The 12,397-nt window shown below is 35.5% G+C and overlaps 1 long non-coding RNA gene and 5 other non-coding genes across 8 annotated transcripts; all 6 read right to left on the bottom strand.

Moving 5' to 3' along the window:
* Positions 1-24: 24 nt before the first annotated feature.
* On the bottom strand, positions 25-9,574 carry LOC102806544 (uncharacterized). Of its 3 annotated transcripts, XR_438154.3 has the most exons (15): positions 9,455-9,574; positions 8,834-8,921; positions 8,312-8,367; positions 7,977-8,039; positions 7,696-7,756; positions 7,417-7,479; positions 7,002-7,034; positions 6,725-6,760; positions 6,314-6,391; positions 5,891-5,926; positions 5,610-5,653; positions 5,301-5,355; positions 1,707-1,812; positions 633-727; positions 25-185 (listed from the first exon to the last, which is right to left on the bottom strand). It is a non-coding gene; the product is annotated as an uncharacterized LOC102806544 (long non-coding RNA). The 3 variants fall into 3 exon arrangements; XR_014929095.1 differs by lacking the exons at positions 25-185; positions 633-727; positions 6,314-6,391 and having other exon boundaries at positions 1,728-1,812; XR_014929094.1 differs by lacking the exons at positions 6,314-6,391; positions 7,977-8,039; positions 8,312-8,367; positions 8,834-8,921; positions 9,455-9,574 and having other exon boundaries at positions 7,696-7,722.
* LOC144346730 (small nucleolar RNA SNORA73 family) lies at positions 1,417-1,657 on the bottom strand. Its single transcript, XR_013419564.1, has one exon. It is a non-coding gene; the product is annotated as a small nucleolar RNA SNORA73 family (small nucleolar RNA).
* LOC144346727 (small nucleolar RNA SNORD14) lies at positions 1,900-1,994 on the bottom strand. Its single transcript, XR_013419561.1, has one exon. It is a non-coding gene; the product is annotated as a small nucleolar RNA SNORD14 (small nucleolar RNA).
* Positions 5,754-5,848, bottom strand: LOC144346729 (small nucleolar RNA SNORD14). Its single transcript, XR_013419563.1, has one exon. It is a non-coding gene; the product is annotated as a small nucleolar RNA SNORD14 (small nucleolar RNA).
* Positions 6,468-6,562, bottom strand: LOC144346728 (small nucleolar RNA SNORD14). Its single transcript, XR_013419562.1, has one exon. It is a non-coding gene; the product is annotated as a small nucleolar RNA SNORD14 (small nucleolar RNA).
* On the bottom strand, positions 8,442-8,536 carry LOC146746665 (small nucleolar RNA SNORD14). The gene has a single exon (XR_014929366.1). It is a non-coding gene; the product is annotated as a small nucleolar RNA SNORD14 (small nucleolar RNA).
* Positions 9,575-12,397: the final 2,823 nt, after the last annotated feature.

The following is a 12,397-nucleotide window of genomic DNA, read 5'->3' on the forward strand; positions in this document are numbered from 1 at the left end:
CCAGTGAAACAATTAAGGTACCACTTTTATTTGTTCAATGTAATTTATTGGAATAAATATTCACTCAGAAAAAACAGTTCAATAACTTATTTTTTTGATCGATAAAATTCTTATGCAAATCATTTGTAGCAGAGTTGACAATCTTGATCAGCATCTTGTCAGTTTAACATCCACTGCATCCATTCCTACGAAAATCAAATGTATAAATGTTAAGTATTAAGACAGCATGCATACCTGGAACATTGTTACGTTACACAACTGTAGCATTGTAAATTGAGATAACAGACATGAGAACAAGTCTACCTGCCTCTCACCCACAATACAATGCGTTTATCTACTTCCTTTTGACAACCTAAATTGTCATTGTCATGCCGCCAGATGTGGGCTGGTAGTAACGACTACAACATAGGTGCTTTTAAAGGAAGATAGTGATAAACTCTACTGGAGAAAATGTGTACAATAATAAATACACAACAGTATCTGAAGAGGCTTCCAAGATCAAGATCAATCCCAACAACAAATTCCAGGCAATCCCCAGGCAAACTACGAAGTCGAGTTCAAGCATATACAGGGTAGAATTTGAAAAAGGAAATTTCAAGAAGCAGCTAATTGGTCTCAAAAAGATTACTTGCCTGTAAATGCAGATTTCTCTTGTGGCTGGGATATTAATGGACATTATTAACAGTTCACAAATACTCTAGTATTACTCTTGGTCTAAGTCTTCATACTGCAAGGAAGGAAGATTATTATATTTATTTCTGGAAATGAACATTTGTGCCTAATGTGACCTGAGTCACATGATGGAATCCAAATTTAATATAGATCTTTACCCTTATGGAATTTATGTTTGAGCAAAGCCAAATAGACCAAGAATGTTTCTTTCACATTTTCCTGAATTGGTAACTTGGCATCAAGGGCCGACATTAATATTACCGTGTGCCAGCCACTTTTGAATCTAGCAGCATAACCGCTTTCTTATAAACAAGCAGCCTATCGGCTGAGATAGCTCCGCTGATAGCAATGCACATTTCAATTAAAGAACTGAAGACGTCATTAGAAAATGAACAATATGTATAGTATCAAAGCAATTGAACTATTGGTTTTTAACAAGAAGTCTAAACTATCACTTTTTACCAAAAATTACAAAAGTATTCACCAAAATTAGAGAATTGAAGATAGCACAAAATGAACAAACCTAAGAGGTCTACCCAAGGTACATATACACCAAGTATCAAAGCATTCAGGCTTGTAGTTTTCAAGGAGTCGAAAAAGTAAAACATTGACACGGACGACGACGACTGACAATCACTCATATGATAAGCTCTGCTTGATAAAGTCGACAGCGGAGCTAAAAACCGCCAAAGACTACCCCAGACTTCTCAAAACTCGAATCAAGCACCGAGCTTTTGTTTTTTTTAATGTTCCTTGCATGGTCTCTTTCCTCAGTAATGGTCACATAGTAACTCTGAAAAGGAGTGGGAATATGCAAGAATCTGTCCACACCACTGACATTATGCCAAAACATGACGACAGCGGGGACAAGATTGTTCTCCAACGTCGTGGAATGGGAATATACATCATGCAAAATATGCTCAGCTCCCGTACGCCACACTGACAGAGCCAAGTGAAGGCCAACCTCACTGGATGTCATCGTTGGAATTTAAGAATAGACAACTAAAAGTAAAAATATATAATCCAATATTTACATTCTAAGGTGCAGGTTAAATCAGTCAACTTCACAAAGATGAAATCAAAACCATCTCAAACATTCCTTCAGAAAGCCAGTCAATAGTGAACCACAATTTTCAAATTCTGCAAATGAATTAAATATTAGTATTAATGAAAATTAACTTCTAATTGAGTTGGTATCATTACGAAATTCATATAATGCATACTGCTCAGCTCAGACATCCAAGGAAGTGTTATGCCAGCATTGAGACTGTCGTCTCTTTGGTGGAAACTGCGAATGTTTTGGAATTGTTTCATCATTGCTAAGCATTCCTTAAAAGGAAACTACAAATTGATTACATGAAACAATTGTACAGCAAGCTAGTCATGAATGTATTCAAATAAACTCAATCATACACTGAACAAGTTTGTTTTAGTGGTTTACAGATGAACATGTCTCAAAGACTACTCAATATGCATTTTTTTCCATGACTATTTTCACATAAAATGCAATTTTGTTTGTCCTAGAGAAACTTCTAAAACGGCACAATTAATCATTACTTGAACATAAATAGAAATATGCAATTTACACAAGTACATGCAGTGTTCTCTACAATCCAAATTAGCTGGTGGGCGGTCTAATTAGCATAAATTTGCATATTAATTTGCATATCATTTACATACAGCATTCTCGCATTTAGGACATGAACTGCAATACACACTAAGTTATTTACTATTCTCTTTTTAATTTAATTTAATTTAATTTAATTGGAACATGTTACAATTTTTTGAAATACAAACAGATTGGTCACCATCAATATTTACGAAATGCAAAATGTTTGAAATCTGCGATTTATGCGTTCGCAAATTATTCTGCGTTCATGAAATGCAATTCGAGTAACCAAGAGCAAGTACAAAACATAATTGAGTTATAATGTAGAAAATATACGAGATGATTTGCCCACGAAGCCAAAACGGACAATTTGTCAAAACAAAATCCATAACATTTTTATTTGTGGCATCAGTACTCACCCGTGCCGACGGACGGTAAGATGCATTTACGCATGTACGGCCACGATGCGTTGCGTTGCGTTTTCACACATTGTTTTGGAATTCAAGAAAAAAATGCTAGCAATCGGCAAAATAAAAGAATGTGATATGTTCTCGAAAGATTAGACATAAAAAATAGATAAATTGAAAAAAGTACGTGGAAAAGATAACTAAAATAGTATTCAGTTACAAATACTCGCGGTAAACTAATCCAGCAGCCATGTTTGATGTTTATTACCGCTTTCCGAATTCAGTACACGAACACCCAGAATGCGCTGTTCCCCTATGCAACTTAGATACTAAATCGTTACAGTGCCAACAGCGGTGGGTAGCAGACGGTCGTTGAATGGGGTAGGCCAAAAGGTCATCAGTTTGCCTTCTCCATGCTGTTTTCACAATGAAAATCGAGCGAACTTTGTAAATACGGCTAGAATTTAAATTTTTGTTCTAGTTTACATGCAATCTGCTAATATATTTGTTTATTTTCTGTGCATATACATTTCATTCGTATTTACTTCTTTCTTTCATGATCGGAAGACGATTATTAAAAAAACACCTGTAAATTGAAACCACTGTAGTTGCGTGTCGTGAGCAATAAGTGGCAACAATGTCGGGCGACAATGAATTCAAGCGATTGACACATTGCCATGAATACACTTGATAACTGCTTGCAGACTTCCAATGGACATTGTTTATGTTTGGACAGTTGAAACAATAGCAAAATAAAGGGTTGGGCAACTACTCTTTTGTTTAGGCTTGGGAAGAACAATGCAAGCTTTTTACAAATAATTTCAGCTGGATGTACGTTGGTGGGCGGGTGTTGAGAGTTACTGGGCAGCCGTAAAACTTGATGGGCGGGCCGCCCGCCTAAAACCCCTTGTGGAGAACACTGACATGTGCTACACACATTTCAGGTTTAAAATTAGAACATCTTAGATGCTTGGTCAATTGTTTACAGTTGATTTTATTTGACAAGTAAAAACTTGAAGGGTCACAATACGAGATCATTTTGTAAAACTTGAGATTTTGACCTTAAGTCAGCAGGGTTCTCCACGGTTTGAAAATTAAACAGGGCGCGCCAATGTGAAGTGGGCGTGGCACATTTGTAACGTGCATCATTGGCAAGGATGGAAACTAAAAAAATCTATTAATCTACATATATTATTACATATGCATAACATATATTTATTATTACAAAATGAATAGGAATTTTGAAGAGCTATTATTAAGTAAACGTCAGCACGTACAATCAGCTGATTTTAGCTGCACGATTCCTCAAGCGGCGACATCAGTTGTTTACAAGTAATGATCGCGTCCAGAAAATAACGTAACAAGTTTGTTAATTTATTTTCCCAAATAGATACATACATGCTTTATTTAATTTTTAGCAAAAATTTATATTTATGATTTATATTTATTTGGACGAAGCAAAATAAAATGTATGTCGCACAAACGTTCGTAATTGGTTTATTAAAAAACTTGCATGAATGGCACCAAAAACCAAGGTGATCAAACGAAATAAAATGTACACAATAGAAGATTTTCGATCTGCAGTTAACAGTTACTATCAAAAATAATAGAATTAGGTATAAAATAAACAAAATACATACTTAAAAGAATAATTTTCATTCGAATCGAAAGTTTGTTGATGTCTGCTTCGTTGAAAACAGCTATGACCCGGAAACAGTTCATTTTACTGTGTGCACCCTGATACTATGTAACGATGCTTTTGATTGGCCAAAGCCACGCATTGACGCGAAAAACAACCAATCAGAATATTTGTTCCAAAAGAACACAAGTAAATTTATTTCCTCCACTTATGATGCGAGTTGAAAGCATGGACGTTTTAATGGGGTTTTTAAATCGTGATTTAAAGAAAATTCAACTTTAAATAGTGACATTTAAATATAAACATTTACATGTTCAAGCAAGCATTCGTGTGGACTTCTTGGTGATCAGCAATGTCTGTGATGGTACGTCGGCTGCGCTGGTCGTTTGTTCCACTCGGCGGTGACGATGTTGCTGCTACCTAGTCACGGCGTGAACTTGGTTTTAACCATAGACCTTATGGTTTAGCGAATGGTTTTACCGATAACGATTTTATATATTTGACGTCACCCTGGCAGTAAAAATATGGGTACGGTAATGCACTTTTCTAGGCCACATGTTCATTTTTAATCGTGTTGAAAAAACTTGTAACTTTTTGTTTGGTGGTGTTATCACCTCACGGTGACCTGCTACAATAACAAACCGTAATTTTCAGTTGCACCTTAAAACAATGAACCAGTTACCCTGAGCACGATGAATCATCTTCGGAAGACAATGAGTGTTGGCCCGTTTTGTAAACAATTCTTTGTCTGGGACCATGCAGGGCGCACAGGAAATATAACAGGGCGCTGACAATTTAAACAGGGCGCCAATTTCAGATAACAGGGCGCGGCGCCCTGTAAAAACCCCTCGTGGAGAACCCTGGTCAGATTATGTATTGAATTTGCTTCACTAGATTTTATAATGTGCGTCAGAACTATGGATTGCCATTATTCCTTAAATATAAGCCAGTGAATGTTAAGTTATACACTTACCATTCTCCAAGAAGTCTTTGAATATGTCCTGTTTACCATCTTCAATGTAGACTGTCTATCGAACAAGATAATGCAGCAAGATGAGAATTGGGGCACTACATACAAAATATTAAAATAGACCACAATGCATTGCAGTGTTCAGATTTGGTTTGGCTTGTCATGAAAACATGACAGTTTATATCGTCATTTATAGATAAGATGGGGAAAAAAGATTAAAAATCATCATTACAAGCACTGCAATACATACTGTCATGTCATTTAGAGATATTCCATCAGTTAATTGCTCAAGTTTTCAAAAGTTTAACTTACCACATCAGTAACTTTGGTTCTCATTCCATGCACAGCCAACCATACTGCAAATACAATTGTATTTAGTAAATTATTCAACAAATCTTAATATGTAGCTTAATTTGTTCAAAGCAAACTTATTCAAAGATGGACTATAGGTTTGGTCAGCTCAGACATCCAAGGAAGTGTTATGCCAGCATTGAGACTGTCGTCCCTTTGGTGGAAACTGCGAATGTTTTGGAATTGTTTCATCATAGCTAACCAGAGAAAAAGACACATTAGAAGTTCAGCATTGTTCTTACCTGGTACAATGCATTCCAGGATACTTCGTACATTATCTGGTACCGGAAAAAAAAAAAAAAAAAGTATTTAGATGAGCAACTCCAGATCTCAAAAGCATGTTCAATCACTGCAGATTTTTTTTTTTTTAGTTCAACAGCAACCACTCTACAAGGGTAAAGCCATTAAACCATGGGAATTCTTGTTCAGATTTGGTTTGGCTTGTCATGAAAACATGACAGTTTGTATCGTCATTTATCGATAAGATGGGGAAAAAAGATTAAATCATCATTACAAGAGTTGTACCAGGTTTCCACGGCAATATGCACGTTTTCAAATCATGCAACTATTTTATTTTGCAAGGTACATTCATATTCTACGACTTGTTGCCAAAATAGATACCGTACATATCTACTGGTGGTCCCCATTTCAGTAAATATACTTGCCAATTAATTTAAGATCTAGCAAAATTTGTCATAAGGTAGGACTTCACCTAGGATTCTGGATTGACAATAACCGTAGTCCTGCAAAATGATTTAAGTATTGCACCAATTTTAACGTGTTGCAATTAAATATAAAAAAGACATTGATTGCATCAGACAGCTCAGACATCCAAGGAAGTGTTATGCCAGCATTGAGACTGACGTCCCTTTGGTGGAAACTGCGAATGTTTTGGAATTGTTTCATCATTGCTATTATGTATTGAGAAGTAATATATTTCACATTGTAATTGCCTAACCTATGACCCATCACCGAGGTTATGTGCTTTGCAGCAATAGTTGTAATGCATATTACATTTATGACACTACCCCCCCCCCCTTCCAGGACAACCAATAATAACAATCTGGATTGCTTACCAATCTCGTATTGATCCATTTTGAAAGGTACAAGACCTGTCAAGAAAAAACACACAATCATTTACATATTCTCGCACTGTATAAATGTGCGCTTTTCAAGTCGAGTGCTTGGTTCAGATTTGGTTTGGCTTGTCATGAAAACATGACAGTTTATATCGTCATTTATAGATAAGATGGGGAAAAAAGATTAAAATCATCATTACAAGCATTCCAATCTTAATAAATTGAAAAATAAAGCAGCAAACTGGTCAATACTTTCCATAGATGGTTAGCTTACCTCAACATTCCCTTTATCGGCCAATTTAGTTATCTGCAAGAAACATAAAGTGTTATTATTCACTGAATAATGGTGGTCTGAACTGATAAATCAACATTGAATAATTCAATTTAATAACAATAGTTATCAACTCTTCAAAGCAGACACTGAACTAAGTATATTTAAATTCAATTTAAAGCCAATTTCTGAAATTATCGCTATGCATTACACTTGAATTGTCATGGGCATCTCATAATATCACAAAGTCAGCAGCAATAATCTCTGATCGGCGAGTGAATATTACTAATCATGGATACCACATGTAAATTATGTTCACTGGGGCAGTTTTGGCTTGTGCATTCATTCCACACGGCAAATTAGTTTCATTTTAAAACCTCCCAGATAATATTAGAAAGATTTGCAAAATATATCTTACTTTTCTGGTGGCCAGCATTTTGAATCCAGTGCTGCAAACTATTTTAATTCTTTCAATAGTCATCTGAAATAAAACCAGTATTGATATTAAACATTGTGGTTATTTAATTTTAATTAGACATTGCTTGTGGTTGAAGTAGCATCTCATAGTATCATAGTCAACAGTTTTCATATCTGACCGGCGAGTGAATATTTTTAATCATAGATACCACAATACAATCTTCTAAGCGAGTTTAAAATTGCATACATCGAAAACGACAAAGCTCTTAGCAAAACGTACCTTTATTAATTGCTTGATTTCTGGTCCACGTTTCTAGCAGCAAACTATTCTTTCAATTTATCTGAAACAAAAACAATTATTAAATATTGAGGCTATTTGTTTTATTTTAGAAGTTATTGGTGTGGCGGTGGCACCTCATAATATTATAGTCAACAGCTTTCATATCTCTGACCGGCGAGTGAATATTCAAATCATGGATACCATATATAAATTACATTCACTGGAATTTTATTATTGTGCACTCATTCCACACAGCAAACTAGCTTCATTTTAAAACATACCTTCCTGGGGGCCAGCATTCGGAATCCTGTGTTGCAAACCATTTTAATTCTTTCAATAGTCATCTGAAATAAAATTAGTGTTGATATTAAACATTTTGACGATTTTATTTTAATTGCATATTGTTTGTGGTAGTGGCACCTCATAATATCGTAGTCAACAGCTTTCATATCTCTGACCGGCGAGTGAATATTCTAATCATAGATACCACATGTAAATTACAATCATTGCTGAAAATTGGGAAAAACTTAAAACCTTAACAGAATTAGTCTAGGTTCCACCGAAAATGCACTTGTGATAGTATTTAGGATGAATAAATATTTAATCAGTAACATACCTTATGTACATTGCATCACACATCAAAATTCTGAGGTCAGTCAGTGGTAACAGCACCTAAAAAGAATCAAAACAAATTAATGACAATTTGTGGTTTGGGAAATACTAGTGTAATTTTTGATTTGCTAACCCAGCTCAGACATCCAAGGAAGTGTTATGCCAGCATTGAGACTGTCGTCTCTTTGGTGGAAACTGCGAATGTTTTGGAATTGTTTCATCATTGCCAAGCTTCTGCAACATACACAGGCTCTACGATTTATCATGTACTTGTAAGTTGATACAGACCATGGATAGTCTTAACAATGTTAGACAGGTTTTCATTTATTAAAATCTGCATGCAGGTGTAACGCATATGATTTTCAAGCAGTTATTTGTGGATGGGATGGCAGAGATAAAAGCAAGGCACTAATTGTGCCAACTCGCCACGTGCGTGTGTGAGAAAGCTGCAATTCCAGAAACCATAGTGTTGCAATCTGAAGCGCAATCAAGTGACAAGTTCATGAGAGAAAGACTAGTTACTTACGTCGACTTCCATTTATGTCTATGAACGACATAGCTGCCAAATTCGCAATTCTGCACGTCTTTAAAAGGCGTTCAATAGTCATTAAAACCTACGAAAATAATTGTGCTCAATTTAATTATCCGTTCATTACTCTAAGAAATTTCACAAGGTTACCAATGTACAGTGAATGCCCTGTAAACTTTTCATTGTAGTAAGACTACTAAAGCACCAGACAGTTGGCAAAATAAAAAAAAACGAGTAGAAATTGTGCTGAATAATAACGTAAACGTAGTGAATATTTTCGAGGTCTAGGAAGGAGCAAATTATCTTACTGGACCACGTGTGTGGCATATTGCGAAAGACCACGTGGTCTTCGGGTTCCACGAGGTGCTCTGCTCCGACAAAAAAGCCACGTGTGTTCAGTTCTCCAAGGTAACAATCATGGTTAATCAAGAAAATGATATAAAATCGTTCATCATTACACACATTTGTAGTGTTAAATCAAAAAGTTGACTTCGTAAATTCGGAATATAATGGAGTGCAGCCGGTCAAAAAATGCCACGACCTAGGCGCGGCTTGCCAACACACAACAACGACGTTACAAACGGGACTATTCATTTCTCTATCTTTAGGTATACTTGCCTTGGTTATTAAAACATCAAGTCAGACGTGTACTTGATAAATCTGCAAAGTTGAACGCGAGATCTTCTTGAAATTCAATTGAGAAGGGGAAAAATACACCAACCGTCTCAACTCGAACCGCTTTCCAGAATGCTTCTTTCCAGCTGAATCTTCCACATTATATAGCGGTATGTAAATTTCTTCTAGCTTTGGTGACTCAGAGGGCGCACTAACATACGGGGTGCACAATTTTGAAAAACAGGGAGGGTTGAGAGTAAACTCGCATGTTGTCCCATGACCCATGAGTCTTGTACGCAAAGGCTCATGGAACAAGGAACGAATCAAAGCCGATAAATGGAGTTGGCTTGCTTCACTTAAAAGTCTGTAATAGGATGTGTTATTTCATTTTTATAATAATATTCTGTCCTTTTAACACAGCTGAACACTAGTTATAATTTGCTCTGTATTTCTATATTTCAATAGTGGTCGAAAATTATTTGTTCTATTCAGTGAAAAGCATTGTATTTATAAACAAGGCATTTATCACACGTTTCATGTAAATCCAAACTCCTGGCCAAAGCGATGTCGTTCATTTCGTGAAATGATCTTGAGATCTGCCTTTAAATAACCATTTATTGTTGTCATGCAAGTGGAGTTTTATAAAATCCTACATTTGTAAATTTGTTTGAAGGTCTGGTTTTCAGATACAAACTAGATAAGATTTTTATCAGTAGCAATCTTCATGGTGCACTGTGTTGTCATAGCGATATACTATTTCATTTTAAATACCACAGGCAACATTGCTCACATCACACAATGGTATGCCCTCATACAGTTCAACTTAAATTTTCTTTGTTTTTATCTGTGCTCTATCCTTCTAAAATAACTGGCAACAAAGCCTTATCATCTACGACGTAATGGGTGCCAATTCTAAGTGAAATCATCTTTTATCTAATAATTATTTTATTAGCTAATTATTTACGAGTACTACCATAAAATCTGAATAAAAACCGCAATGATTCTTTTCGAATGATTGAGAACCAAAAATTCCTCATTTCTCATATATGTAAACTTGACTTTTACAGGTGTGCTAAAGAAAATTTTGAATTTGAACATTATTTGGAAAAAATTAAAAATAAAAATCATAGAATAGCTTATACTAAATTTAGAACTTCTACACATTTTCTTCCCATTGAATCCGGTAGACATAAAGGCATTTTGAAGGAAAACAGGCTATGTAATCTCCATGAATGCAATGAAGTAGGGGATGAGAAACATTACATTTTATATTGTAATAATTGTCAAATCAAAGAACAAAGATCTAGATTCCTTGCAGCTTTATACATCTATGCCCCAAAGCTGGAAGATTTTAGCATGGATGAATTATTTCCTATTATTGTTTCAAGTAATGATTTTTTCATTCTTAGCATTTTTGCAAAATTTATTTTCTATATTCTTCATATGTTTTAATACTGTAAGTTTTTGTTGTTCTGAATGTTTTGTTATTGTTATTTTTGGACTTTACTCAAGATTTCATTGGTACGTTCCAAATAAAAAATTCTATCTATCTATCTATGTAGACGCCGCATACCCTCTGTTGCATTGTACCATTTTAATAGAAGCTGCGACCCGGGGGGAGGGGGGTGGCTACTTGCATAGAAGTGCAATACGGGTATGTGCCGCCCGACTGGGGTGTCATTTCACGTTATTTTGTTTAGAAGTGGGTGGTCATTTATCAATGGTTTGGTTTAGAAGTGTGTAGCATTTATTTACTTTTTCACAGGTCCTTATATTCAAAGCCAAATACCGGAAAAGGCTGAATAAAATGCATCGCCCGGATGTGCTCACAGGTTGCGAAAGTTGTGAGCTTTTTTTTTTTTTCGCTGGAAACACTTAGAAGTTGGTATATAAATAGAAAAAAAATGGTTTAGAAGTGAGTATGGTTTGCGAGAGGTGGGCTTCACACCCCTACCCACTTTATTAAAAAAAGCAATGGCATTTTGAAGCACTTATGCGATTGGTCAATACCCCATGTGCTCAATGCTCAATGCTGATGATTTAAAGCGGGAGGGTTTTCATCTATGCACGCGGGGGAATTGAGTCCCAAGCGACGATAAGAAAACATGCTAAAAATGCAAAGGCTCATGGGTAGACACTTGTTTGTAAACAATGACACGCTATGGCCATCTGACGCATGCACAGCTGACGACTCCCCCGCTTTAATATGAAATTTCACTTCATAATGTGAAAATATTTGTTTTGGATTGACTGGCTGAAATTTTAGATGGTCAATATTTTCAGATTACATTACCAGCTTGTATGTATATCTGTAACATAGAATAAAGTTATTAAGATTACACTCAAGAATGGTCTGGTGATTCGCAATATGATTACTACATCTTCGGCACAGAATTCTGTGTCATCACTGACCGCTGACTGTCCCCTACATAATGTCCACCCACAACACTTCAGACCACTTCACTAGTCTATTATTCGTGGATTTTTCAAAATCGGGCGTTCATAGACAGCATCTAATGGTGCAATGATTTTAGGGATTATTACATGCCTGATACAGCAGATTTTATTTTTACTTGGCACAAAATAGTGACATGATATTGAAACCTGTGAGTTGTCTATTAGATCAAACATTTTAGTATTTTTATATTTTAGCTTGTACTCTAATATACAAATTGCAATATTGTTAAAACATTTCAAAAAATTTACATTCAATTGCAATTAGTTTCCACGATGATAATGGTTTTCAATTATATAAAATAATTCTCTCCCATAATGCATTGCGTATTTGTTCAGTAACATACTCAGTCGTGCAACATTTGAATTTGGCTTAGCCTACATTATGGAGGTCATACGTTAATCATATCTCTTGTCCAGTGCTTGAATTATAGTATTACTTGATATTAGTTATGCATATGAATGAGGTCACATGATCAGGGATTTTTTAAA

Source organism: Saccoglossus kowalevskii, chromosome 4, assembly GCF_978046115.1.
Source record: "Saccoglossus kowalevskii chromosome 4, keSacKowa6.1, whole genome shotgun sequence".
Lineage (NCBI taxonomy): Eukaryota > Metazoa > Hemichordata > Enteropneusta > Harrimaniidae > Saccoglossus > Saccoglossus kowalevskii.